The sequence below is a fragment of the Ammospiza nelsoni genome, chromosome 24 (genome assembly GCF_027579445.1).
Source record: "Ammospiza nelsoni isolate bAmmNel1 chromosome 24, bAmmNel1.pri, whole genome shotgun sequence".
In the NCBI taxonomy this organism is placed as follows: domain Eukaryota; kingdom Metazoa; phylum Chordata; class Aves; order Passeriformes; family Passerellidae; genus Ammospiza; species Ammospiza nelsoni.
Window position 1 is genome coordinate 4,626,146 of NC_080656.1, and position 13,609 is coordinate 4,639,754.

Sequence of the window (13,609 nt, forward strand, 5' to 3'; positions counted from 1 at the left end):
GGGGCACGAATCCCAACGGAGCACAAGCTGTGAATTATTCACCAAGCCACATTTTCCTCTCCTTTTTGTGGCCAGGCTCTGAAAAAGGATGTGGCAAATGGTCTGTAACAATCTCCATGTCTGGCTGGAACACTTTTTCCTTTTTAACAGGCTTTTAGTTATGTTCAGTGGAGTGAGGAGCTTTATTCAGACACCAGGGGACAGCTCCCAAAAAGTCCAAATGTCCCACAGAGAAACCAAATTTTTAATGTGCACATCCAGCTTTAAATTCATGTTCAGCAGAGGGAGGAGCTTTATTCAGACACCAAGGGACAGCTCCCAGAAAAAGCATCTTTGAGTTCTGTTCTCATGCCCATTTATGAGGGCAATGAAATAAAATGGGAGAAGATTGTCCCAAGTCCAGAAATCCCACCAAGCATGGAGAAACCCAAATTTTGAGATGCACATTCAGCTTTAAATTCATTTTCACTGGAGGGAGGAGCTTCATTCAGACACCAAGGGACAGCTCCCAAAAAAAAGCATCTTTGAGTTCTGTTCTCATGCCCATTTATGAGGGAAATGAAATGAAATGAAATGAAATGAAATGAAATGAAATGAAATGAAATGAAATGAAATGAAATGAAATGGGAGAAGATTGTTCTAAGTCCAAAAGTCCCACCAAACATGGAGAAACACGAATTTTGAGGTGCACGTCCAGCTTTAAATTCATGTTCAGCAGAGGGAGGAGCTTTATTCAGACACCAAGGGACAGCTCTCAAAAAAAGCCTCTCTGAGTTCTGTTCTCATGCCCGTTTCATGAGGGCAATGAAATAAAATGGGAGAAGACTGTTCCAAGTCCAGAAGTGCCACTAAGCATGGAGAAACCCGAATTTTGAGAATTTGAATTTAAAGCACGTCCAACTTTAAATTCATGTTCAGCAGAGGGAGGAGCTTTATTCAGACACCAAGGGACAGCTCTCAAAAAAACCAGCTTTGAGTTCTATTTTCATGCCCATTTATGAGGGCAATGAAATAAAATGGGAGAAGACTGTTCCAAGTCCAGGAATCCCACCAAGCATGGAGAAACCAAATTTTTGAGGTGCACATTTTTAAATTCCCATTGGCATCACAGTTCTGACCAGCCCAGGAGCCATTGGAGTCATTCCCCTCCTGCCCCCTCCATCACACATCTCCAGCCCCTTGCTGCCCCTCAGGCTCCTCTGCAGCCAGGTCCTGTCAGATCTGCTGCCAAATTATTGCCAGGAAGGGCTGAATCTGTCAGCGCAGAGCTTGGGGTGAGCAGCCATGAGCAGAGCAAAGCACAAATCACCTCACCCAGAGCAGGGCTGGTCTCTGTGTCAGAACTCTCTCGGATTCCCAAGGATATTTGGGACATTTGCTGCTCCATCCTCAGCCCTTCGACAGCAGCAAAGCTTTCACTTGGAAGTGACTGAACACGATAGAGGAGAGGGGAAGGAGGAGTGAGCTGCACAAAGGAGATTTTATCACATTTCTGATCACCTGGACAGGTGAAGGTTGCCTCAGCAGAAGGCCCCACCACACACTATATCTCCTAGTAGGAAGCGCAGCTGCTTTTTGCGACATTTCTCTGGGTGGAATTCAAAATAAACTCTGGCTCTCCTTCCCTCCTGAAATTCAGAGGATTCACAACTCCAGTTATTCACTCCAGTGAAGAGACCAAACTCAGCTGCCAAATATGGGTGGTGGTGCAGGAAAAGCTTGGAAAAGACCCCAAGGATTATTATAAATTCATTCTCTGGCCAAGCAGCCTCTGATGAACCAGAGCAGAGCACCCAGTGCCACATCCATCCTGGGGACTCGGAACAGCCAAGGAGATGTGATAGAAAAGCTGGAGTTAATTTCCTTTTATTCTGAGAGGCTGAAATCAATTTAAACTCCAGGCTAATACAGGCAAAGGCCAGACCATGGCCTGGCCCCTGTGTCAGCAAAACCCCTTCAGGTGTGCACAGTGTCCCAGTGTCACAGACATCTTTCATGAAAAATCCTGTTTTTAGGATTTTTCCTCCTGAGAAGCTGGGAGGCCTCAGGAACAAAATGCAAACAATGGTTATCTGCTGCTGTGGAATGCAACAGGTGCATCTGGGATTGGTCTCATGTGGTTGTTTCTAATTAATGGCCAATCACAGTCAGCTGGCTCAGACAGAGAGTCTGAGCCACAAGCCTTTGTTATCATTCTTTCTTTTTCTATTCTTAGCCAGCCTTCTGATGAAATCCTTTCTTCTATTCTTTTAGTATAGTTTTAATGTAATACATACCAAAAAATAATAAATTGAACCTTCTGAAACATGGAGTCAGATCCTCGTCTCTTCCCTCAACATGAGACCCCTGTGAACACGGTCACAATCCTGTGTCCCCCTGTCCCAGAAAATGAGTTTCTGGTGAGTCTTCTGTCCCAGAAAATGAACTTTGCTGAGTTTTCTCCCCGTTTCCCTCTCCCTGTCAGGGCTGGGAGGCAGCAGCAGGGCAAGGCTCCATCTGCACACTCTGCAGCGCCAGATCCCACCCAGCACCCCCCTGCTCACACACAGCAGGGCACAACTTCCTACAATTTATCTCCCCAGGAGCTTTTCTGCTTCATCATCTCCCAGACTTGTTATTTTGTCTTCAGCTCCAAAGGGACACACGATGTTCTAGGGAAGGATATTTGCATTTTGAAAGCATTTCCATTAACTGGCTTTTCCTCCTTTTTATTTTTTTTTTAATTTTTTTTTTTCCCTTTGCTTTTTGAAGGTCACATAAATAATTCAGAGCTACATGCTGCAAGAACATGCAAAGCTCAACTTTGGACACGGACTGGAGCTAAAGGAGAGATTTCCATGAGCACAGGATCACAGCTCATCTGAGAGCTGCTCCACTCAGCATGGAAAGCTGTGAAAAACGCCAATCACTTGGTTTTCAAAATTTTAAAAGTTTAATAGTAATAAAATGGTTGTAAAAATAGAAATATAATTAGAGTAATAATAATTTGGACAGTTTGGATTAGGACAATATGAGACAATAAAAGCAAAGAGTTACGGACAGTCCAGGTGGGAGATAAGAAATGAAGCTGTGAATAGAGCAGATCAAAATAATTTGGTTTATCTTTTATTCCCCCACCTCTGCTGAGTGAAAATTGTTTGGTTTTTTGTCCAATCTCTTAAGGCAGTGTACAGAAATTAGCTGTAAACTCTTCTGGTTATTAAACAAAGCAGCTTCCTCAAAAAAATCATTACACAGGAGCCCTCCAAAAAAATCAATACACAGGAGTTCTCCAAAGATATCAATACGCAGGAGTGCTCCAAAAAATATCAATACACAGGAGTTCTCCTTCATCTGGAGCCAGAAAAATTCCAGGTTGAATTTACACTCTCCTTGTAGGAATTTACACACTCCTAGGAGGAATTTACACACTCCTTGCATGAATTTACACACTCCTAGCAGGAATTTACACACTCCTTGTAGGAATTTACACACTCCTTGCATGAATTTACACACTCCTTGTAGGAATTTACACACTCCTTGTAGGAATTTACACACTCCTAGCAGGAATTTACACACTCCTTGCAAGTGACTGCCTGAAAGCAGCTGATGGGGAGATTCCCCTGGGCCTGGGGCTCCCATTTGTGGGATTTTCAGGTAATCCCAACAAGGGAAGAGATGAGAATCTTGACTCCACATTTCAGAAGGCTGATTTATTATTTTATTATATATATTATATTTAAAAGGCTCTACTAAAACTATGCTGAAAGGATAGAAGAAAGGATTTCAGCAGAAAGCCAGCAAAGAAAGGAATCAATAATAAAATCTTGTGACTGCTCACAACCTCAACACAGCCGGACTCTGATTGGTCATTAATTAAAAACAACCACATGAGACCAATCCCAGATGCACCTGTTGCATTCCACAGCAGCAGATAACCATTGTTTACATTTTGTCCCTGAGGCCTCCCAGCTTCTCAGGAGGAAAAATCCTAAGGAAAGGATTTTCATAAAATACGTCTGTGACACCCATTCACACCCAAACTCTGCAGCCACAGCACAGTCACTCAGCCCATCGTTCAGCACAGCCTCAAGCCCTAAAAGGCTCCATTTCACCACAGCCATGCTTTGCAGCTCGATTAATTCCCTGAAACTCATTGCCATGACAAAAGACACGAGCGCTGCCCAGGCCAGACCCGTGGGGTTTCTGTCGGGAGCAGGAAATGAGTCTCTAAAGCTGGGATCCGCTTTGCTGCAGCATCTGCTCCTCGTGTGCGGGCAGAGCGGTGACACCGAGCATCGACACTAATGAGGGGCTTGGAGCACAAGCCATACGAAGAGCGACTGAGGGAGCTGGGGTTGTTCAGCCTGGAGAAAAGGAGACTCAGGGATGACCTTATCACTCTCTTCAACTTCCTGAAGGGTGGCTGTGATGAGCTGGGGGTCGGTCTCTTTCTCCGGGCGACAACGGATAGAACAAGAGGACACAGTCTCAAGTTGCATCAAGCTAGATGTAAGTTAGAAGTAAGAAGGAAATACTTCACAGAAAGAGTGGTCAGAAACTGGAATCATTTACCCAGTGAGGTGGTGGAGTCATCATCCCTTGAAGAATTCAAAAAAAGGCTGGATGTGGCACTTGCTGCCATGATCTAGTTGAACAGTTAGAACATCGGCTGGACTTGATGATCTTATAGGTCTCTTCCAGTCTTGAACTTCTGTGATTCTGTGATTCTGTGATCGTCTCACGCTCGGGATACACGAGCTGCATGCAGCAAACACGGCAGGTGCAGCTGGTACCCCGAGGGGTGAGCCAAGGGCTGCTGCTGAGCCGCTTGCTCCAGTGCCAGCAGAAGGAAAATCCTGCTCCGGTGCCAGCAGAACGAAGATCCCGCTCCTGGAGAAGGAAATTCCCTGCTCCTGCCAAAGGTAGTGTGTTCTGAGTGAGAGGAATGGGATGAGGATGAAGGAAAGGAGATTTTTTCATGCACAACCTCCCTTTCCACCCTCCACACCCCAGCCCTGTGGGATGTGAATTTATTTTTCTAGAGGAAACCCCCTTAGAGGGGGCTTCCCTTGGAGAGGAATGAGGGGTTTGTCTTTCCAAACAAGCTGTGGGGCTGCTGGGGGATAAAACCAGCACTGGGGGATAAAACCAGCACTGGGAGATAAAGAGACAATGGGAAGGATTCCACTGATTGATGAATGGAAAAAGAGATTTGCTTTTACAAATGAACTGTAGGTTTGCTGATGAATGAAATTAGACATTGAAAGATGAAAGGAACAATGGGGAGGGAAAACCCCTAAATTCTGTAAGAATTAAAAATTAAAAGGCAGGGTTATATATTAGAGGGAAATCTTTGGGATCAGGTGTTCTGGGAATTCTGAACCTTTCAAGTCCCTCAGAAATGGGGAAAGAGAGAAGGGAAATGTGGCTGGAAATTGGGATAAAAAGGAGGCTGCATCCTCCAAAATTGGAGAGACCCCAGGGGATGCCCCATGGCCTCTGCCTTGATTGGAATAAAGTTCCAGGACTGCTCTGTCTCCTTTTGCACATCAACCTCTGGTGTTTGTGGATGGATTTTCCTAACATGAGTGACTGTGCTGCAGTGTACAAAGCACATTTCTCCCCCACGCTGAACCATTTCCATTCCTGACCTCTCTGTCCTTTCCCCTCCCCTCCACCTTTTAAAAATATTTTGCATTTTAAGTCGCTGGCGACAAAAATGTTTGCGTTTGGAGCTTTTCCAGGTTGGAGCCTTCACGTCCCTGTCAGCAGAAGCCTCTGAGTTAAGAGAAAGAAATTTGCAAAAATCTGACACCTGCCACTTTCCATTGAGCTCTGGGTGGAAAATGTCCCTGGCCTCTTCCATTTTTAATGTCAGAGCCAGCCTGGCGGAAAAGATTACCTCAGGTAAAGTCATTGGGAACAGGAGCTGCTGCCAAAGCCCTCCCCGCACACAGCTCCTCCTTCTGCAGGGACGATCCTGCACCCTGGGGAGCTGCACACAGCCCCCACTGCCAGGGCTTCTGCTCTCAGGGAGGATTTGGGAGCACAGGACCCAATCCTGATGGGATTCTCCTCACCAGGAATGGGGCAGGGTGTCCTCTTTGAAATCCTTCACAAGGAAAACCAGCTCATGTCAGGAGCTGGCAGAGAACAGAACAGGATTTCTGCTCCCCTGGTGTATTTGTGAGGCCAGGACCCAATCCTGGTGGGATTCTCTTGAGCTTTCTGCAATTCCTTCACAAGAACAACCAGCCCATTTCAGGAGCTGGAAGGGAATACAACAGAATTTCTTCCTCTCCTGGTGTATTTGGGAGCACAGGACCCAATCCTGGTGGGATTCTCCTCGCCAGGAATGGGGCAGTGTCCTCTTTGAAATCCTTCACAAGGAAAACCAGCTCATGTCAGGAGCTGGCAGAGAACAGAAGAGGATTTCTGCTCCCCTGGTGTGTTTGGGAGCGCAGGACCCAGTCCTGGTGGGATTCTCCTCGCCAGGAATGGGGCAGGGTCTTTTTGAAATTCCTTCACAAAAAAAAAAAAACCCAACCAATTTCAGGAGTTGGATGAGAACAGAACAGGATTTCTGCTCTCAGCAGGTGTTTGTGAGCCCAGAACCCAATCCTGATGGGTTTCTCCTCACTAGGAACAAGGCAGAGTGTCTTTGAAACTCCTTCACAAGATAAAACAGCCCATTTCAGGATCTGGATGAGAACAGAACAGGATTTCTGCTCTCAGCAGGTATTTGGGAGCCCAGGACCCAACCCTGATGGGATTCTCCTCACCAGGAATGGGGCAGTGTCCTCTTTGAAATTCCTTCACAAGAAAAACCAGTTCATGTCAAGAGCTGGAAGAGAACAGAAGAGGATTTCTGCTCTCAGGGGGTATTTGGGAGCCCAGGAATGAATCCCGATAGGATTCTCCTCACCAGGAATGGGGCAGTGTCCTCTTTGAAATGCCTTCAGAACACAAAACATCTCATTTCTGGAGCTGGAACAGAACAGAAGAGGATTTGTGCTCTCCTGGTGTATTTGGGAGCCCAGGACCCAATCCTGATGGAATTCTCCTGTGCCCTCTGCAATTCCTTCACAAGAAAAAACAGCCCATTTCAGGAGTTAGAAGAGAACAGAACAGGATTTCTGCTCTCAAGGGGTATTTGGGAGTCTAGGACCCAACCCTGGTGGGATTCTCCTTACCAGGAATGGGACAGAGTGTCTTTGAAAGTCCTTCACAAAAAAAAAAAAAAAAAAAAAAAAAGCAGCCAATTTCAGGATCTGGATGAGAATAGAATAGGATTTGTGCTCTCCTGGTGTGTTTGGGGGCCCAGAACCCAACCCTGATGGGATTCTGCTGGGCAGAAATGGGGCAGAGTGTCTTTGAAATTCCTTCACAAGAAAAAACCATCTCATTTCAGGATCTGGAAGAGAACAGAACACAATTTCTGCTCTCAGCAGGTACTTGGGAGCCCAGGACCCAACCCTGATGGGATTCTCCTCACCAGGAATGGGGCAGGGTGTCCTCTTTGAAATTCCTTCACAAGAAAAAAACAAGCTTGTTTCAGGAGCTGGAAGAGAACAGAACAGGATTTCTGCTCTCCTGGTGTGTTTGGGAGGCACCCAACCCTGGTGGGATTCTCCTGGGCAAGAATGGGTCACCTTTGAAATTCCTTCAGAATTAAAACCAGCTCATTTCAGGAGTTGGATGAGAACAGAAGAGGATTTCTGCTCTCCTGGTGTATTTATGAGGCCAGCACTCAATCCTGGCGGGATTCTCCTCTCCAGGAATGGGGCAGGATCTGTGCCCTCCCTGAAATTCCTCCCAGCCCATTTCAGGAGCTGGAAGAGATGCCAATGCAGGAACCTCCACTTCACAGACATTTAACAGCTCTCAAATGCCCTTTTTAGTCTTCAAGGGGAGAATCTCCTTAGGAAAAAGTTTGGTTTGATCCCAAATCTGTAGGATTGAGTATTTTAGCCCTCCCCAGCCCAGTAATAACTAATGAACAGCCTCCTGCTCTTCCACATATCAGCACTTCCAGAGCTTTTTCTGATGCTCAAACTGGGGAGAAAAAAAAACATCTAAGGATCTATCAGAGCTTCCTAGAGCCGTAAAATGATTGTGTATATTCCACATTTGTACAGAGGCTGCTCAGGTTCAGGTTCAAATCCATTTGGATTAGAAGTGAATCCCATGGAAACTCTTGGATTCCTCCTCAGTTCCCTGGAGAGACCAAGATCTGCATCCCAGCAGAGACTGGAGATCTGGCAGGGCAGAATTCCTCCTCAGGAAGGAGCTCCGGAATCACCAGGGCTGTGCCACCAAGCTACAGGAAAAACAGATAATTCTAAATTAAAATAATGCTGCCTTGGAGGGGATGCATTTATGATCAGGGCTCAGTCCAAAGCCTGAAGGATGCCTAAACCTTACTAGACAACAACCAGGTCACTCAGACATGGAAACCTGGAAGGAGCAAGGAATTCCTGAAGGAAACTCAGAAACAGAATAACTGAAAAATGCTTCCCTTGTTATCTGTACAAGATAGAAGAGTTGTGGCACGACTAGAGCAAGATTTTACCAGGTAGCACAGTAAATGCAGCTCATCTAATTAGTATTGGACTAATTGCTTTTAAAAATACCTTGATACTTCTGGAAAAAACAGGATTTCAGTTCTGCCACTCAGACATGGAAACCTGGAAGGAGCAAGGAATTCCTGAAGGAAACTCAGTAACGGAATAGTTGAAAAATGTTTTCCTTGTTATCTGTACAAGATAGAAGAGTTGTGGCACGACTAGAGCAAGATTTTACCAGGTAGCACAGTAAATACAGCTCATCTAATTAGTATTGGACTAATTGCTTTTAAAAAAACCTTGTTCCTTCTGAAAAAAATAAGATTTCAGTTCTGCCAGAGCTCCCATCCCTGCCAGCACATGGAGAATCCAGCTCTGCTGTCACAGACATCTTTTATGAAAAATCCTTTCCTTAGGGTTTTTTTCTCCTGAGAAGCTGGGAGGCCTCAGGAACAAAATGCAAACAATGGTTATCTGCTGCTGTGGAATGCAACAGGTGCATCTGGGATTGGTCTTATGGGGTTGTTTCTAATTAATGGCCAATCACAGTCAGCTGGCTTGGACTCTGGTGAGACACAAGATTTTGTTATCATTCCTTTCTATTCCTTTCAAGCCTTCTGATGAAATCCTTTCTTCTATTATTTTAGTATAGTTTAAATATAATATATATATCATAAAATATTAAATCAGCCTTCTGAAACATGGAGTCAGGTCCTTGTCTCTCCCCTCATCCCCTCATCCCCTCAGACCCCTGTGAACCCCACCATACTCTGCTCCCTTCCCTGCATGGGCTCTTTGGCTGTTCCTGCATTCCCTGCTCCCCCCAGGACCCTCCAGGTCCCTGAGCCCTCTCCATGGGCTCCTCCTGCCTGAGCCAGGGCACCCAGCCCTGCCAGGAGCTCAGTCCAGCCTCACACAGCCCCCTCTCAGCTTAATGGATTCCTTTAGCACAACACAAATTCCCCTTTTTTAATCCAGCCCTCAGAAGCGCGCTCCAAGTGCCACTTGCAGCTGAATATTATAACTTGAATGCTCCAAAATAGAAGGAAATAAAAGCAAAAGAGATGTCATTCTTTCCTCTCTAATGCCAAGAGATACTGATGCTCTTTATTTATTGATGGAGCGCTCTCACTCCTGCCTAGCAATCTCAACATCCTCATGAATATTTCTGTGCACAGGGGAAGGAGATCCTTCTGCTTCTTGCCTTTCTGCTGGGACAATGAAAAAAAAAAAACATTGTTTTTCCTTTGAGATGCTGGGCTATTGTCATTTGGCTGCCAAGGAACAGGAGCAAACTTTGAGGCAGCACTCTTGGTTATCTGCTCTGGTTATCTTGGTTATCTGCTCTGGTTATCTTGGTTATCTGCTCTGCCTAAACTCCTTGTAATCCACAGAAATCCAGGTGCAAATAGCCAGGAAAATCTTGGAGAATTATTAATTTAATATTTATTCATTCCCAGCATGGCAAGGGCTGTTCCAAACCCTTGAACCAGGAATGGTGACAGGAGGTGGGAGGAGGAGAGGAACAGAACAGGAACATCCTGAGGGTGGTTTATCAGCCCCATATGAAGGAAAAAAGGGGGAATGGGATTCCCTCGTGAATGGCACTGGATGGGTCAGTCCAACACACTGATCTAAAATAAGAATTCCAGCCGGAGCCTGGCTCCAGAGCCTCAGAGAGGAGGAGAGAAATAGATCTGCTGTCAGAAGAGATGTTCCTGTGAAACCAGAGCAGACAGGGGCAGCTCCTGCTCAGCTCCTCCCTCCGGGGAGAAAAGAGCAGCTCCTGCTGCCTGGCCTGAGCAGCTATCCCAATATTCCAAATATTCCAAATATTCCCATTGTTCCCTGTAGTATTTTCTGGGTTGCCCATGGCAGGAAGGAAAGATGAATCTGACTCCATGTTCTTAGAAGGCTAATTTATTATTTTATGATATTATATTAAAGAACACTATACTAAACTATACTAAAGAATACAGAAGGATGCAGACAGAAGGTTAAAAAATAATAATGAAAAATTTGTGACTCTCTCCTCAGAATCTGACACAGCTTGACAGTGATTTGTCATTAAGTAAAAACAATTCACATGAAACCAATCAAACAATGATCAGTCGGTAAACAATCTCCAGACCACATTCCAAAGCAGCAAAACACAGGAGAGGCAATCAGATAATTATTGTTTTCATATTTCTCTGAGGCTTCTCAGCTTCCCAGGAGAAGAAGTTCTGGCAAAGGGATTTTTCAGAAAATATCACAGTGACAATTCCCATTATTCCCACTCCTGCCTCTTCCAAGCTGCCTCAATGCCCAGCCAATTTGCTCAGAGAAGAACAGGGAGTGTGAGGGAAGAGATGAGACGTTTCCTGCTGTGTTCCTGCCTTTTTATTCCACTGCTCCAGCTCTTTGAGGGCTGAATTTCATCCACTCCAAACACAGACAGGGAAACCTCTAAGAGCAGAGCTCATTCAAGATTTCTCCTCTCCCGTGTCCTCTGGGTTTAAATGGCTCTGATTGGTGCACCTGGGACTGTCAGGAGAGGTTCAGGGAACAAAATGATAATTTATATCATTATTAGTGAGCAGGAAAGTTCCCAGGTGTCCTTCAGTCAGTGTCACCACCGCAGTGACCACGCTGGAGTCCTGATGGGAGCTGAGGGAGCAGCTCTGGGAGCCCTCACTGCTGGCACTTCACATTAAATTAGTAATACCCGTTAAATGGTGATCTTAGCCGGCATTATTTAAACATAACCTCGCAGGACATTGGCCTGCAGCAGCTGCAGCACGGAGCTGGGGGATGATGCAGCTCAGCTATGCATGAGTGTGCAGCAGCTCCTCCGCACGTGGGGCTGGGGCCAGGAGCTCCAGCAGGTTCTCAAGGAAAAATGAAAATCAGGATTTTGTAATGGATAAAGTCATTTTTTAACAGAATTGGAGTTTTATTTGCATTACCCCCAGACGAAGGAAGGAATGATGAGTCTGACTCCATGTTCTCAGAAGGCTAATTTATTGTTATATTATATTATATTATATTATATTATATTATATTATATTATATTATATTATATTATATTAAGAATACTAAACTATACTAAAGGATACAGAAAGGATACAGACAGAAGGCTGAAAAGATAATAATGAAAACTCGAGACTCTGGAAAGAGTCCTGACACAGCTTGGCTGTAATTGGCCAAAGAGTGAAAACAATTGACATGAAGCCAATGGAACAATCACGTGTTGGGTAAACAATCTCCAAACACATCCCAGCCGTGCAGGAGTGTGCAACAGTGCTGGGGCCAGGCCCTGCAGGAGCTCCAGCAGGTTCTCAAGCATATGGACACCCAAACTCATTAAAACCAGGCTGAAAATCAGGATTTTGTAATGGATAAAGTCATTTTTTAACAGATTTGATATTATATTTACATTGTCACCAGACAAAGGAAGGAATGATGAATCTGATTCCATGTTTTCAGAAGGCTAATTTATTATTTTGTGATACTATATTATATTAAAGAATGCTATACTACATTGAAGAATACAGAAAGAATACTTACAGACTATATTATATTAAAGATATACTAAACTATACTAGAGGATAGAGAAAGGATACTTATAGAATGTTAAAGGGATAATAATGAAAACTTGTGACTCTTTCCAGAATCCTGACGCAACTTGTCACTGATTGACCAAAGAGTCAAAATAATTCACACTAGAAACCAATAAAACAATCTCCAAACACATTCCACATGAGCACAACACAGGAGAAGCAAATGAGATAAGAATTGTTTTCCTTTTTCCTTGAGGCTTCTCAGCTTCCCAGGAGAAAAATCCTGGGTGAAGGGATTTTTCAGAAAATGTAAATGTGGCAATGTGAGGCTTTCCATTTGTAGGTACCTTCCTTAAATACCAAGAATCTGGGTTTAGGCACACAAAAATCTTGGGGATTTCAGGGAATCTTAAAATAAAGAGAAGGAATATGGAATGAAATAAAATGAATATGGAAGGGAATAGAAGGAAAATGGAAGGAAATAGAAGGAATAGAGAAGAAATTAGAAGGAATAGGGAAGGAAGTAGAAGGACTAGAAAAGGAAATAGAAGGAATAGAGAAGGAAATAGAAGGAATTTGGAATGAAATAAAAGGAATATGGAAGGAAAAAGAAGGAATGGAGAAGGAAATAGAAGGAATAGGGAAAGAAATAGTGAGTGCTCAGCCTCATTGAAGGGATATTTTCCCGCTGATACCAAATGACTAATTGTGCTTTTATGATCAATTATTGAAGCCTGGATGAGAGAGGAGAGTTCCTTCAACAGCCACTGCTTTCCAAAGCAGGCTCTGGCTGCCACAAAACACAAATCAGCCTTTCCTCCAGTGGCTGGTTGTGAAAAGAAATCTGTGTGAAGGGTTTTATTTGTCCCCTAACATTTTTTGTTGCTTGTTTGTGTCATTTGGGGTTTTTTTCCCCCATGTGTTCCTGGTGTTTTATTTCAGTTGCAACCCCAAAAAATGGAACAGAAATGGGTTTTTGCTCAAGAGATTCAAAGTGATGAATGAATTTTGTTCTTTTAGTGATTAGATTTAGTAATAAAATTAGTGATTTTATCAAGAAGCTGCTCAGATCATTTAAACTGAGTGAGGGAATATAGAAGGAAATAGAAGGAAATCTTGAAATATTGGGGAAATAGAAGGGAATCTTGGAGAAGGGACAAAAAGGAATCAGCACCAGGGGGAGTCAGCAGCAATAGAGGGAGTTTTGGGGAAAATGCAGGTTTTTGATAAGTTTTGGGTGGTGGGGACATTAAAACACCACTGAAAAGAGAATTAATAACTCTGCACCACTGGGGGACAGCTCAGGCTCAAGGAGGTGTTTCCTTGGAGGAGGAAGAGCAAAGTGAAAGGAATAAATTGACAGGGGGGCAAACAAAACTTTATTTTAAAATAAAGTTTAAAAATTTAAGTCTTATTTACAAATGAAGTTTCATTTGGGGGAGGTGCCAGCACTCCTCTGCCTCTCCCCGGGGAGGAATTGATCCCATTAAATCCATCAGGGAATTCACAGCAGAGCCAGGG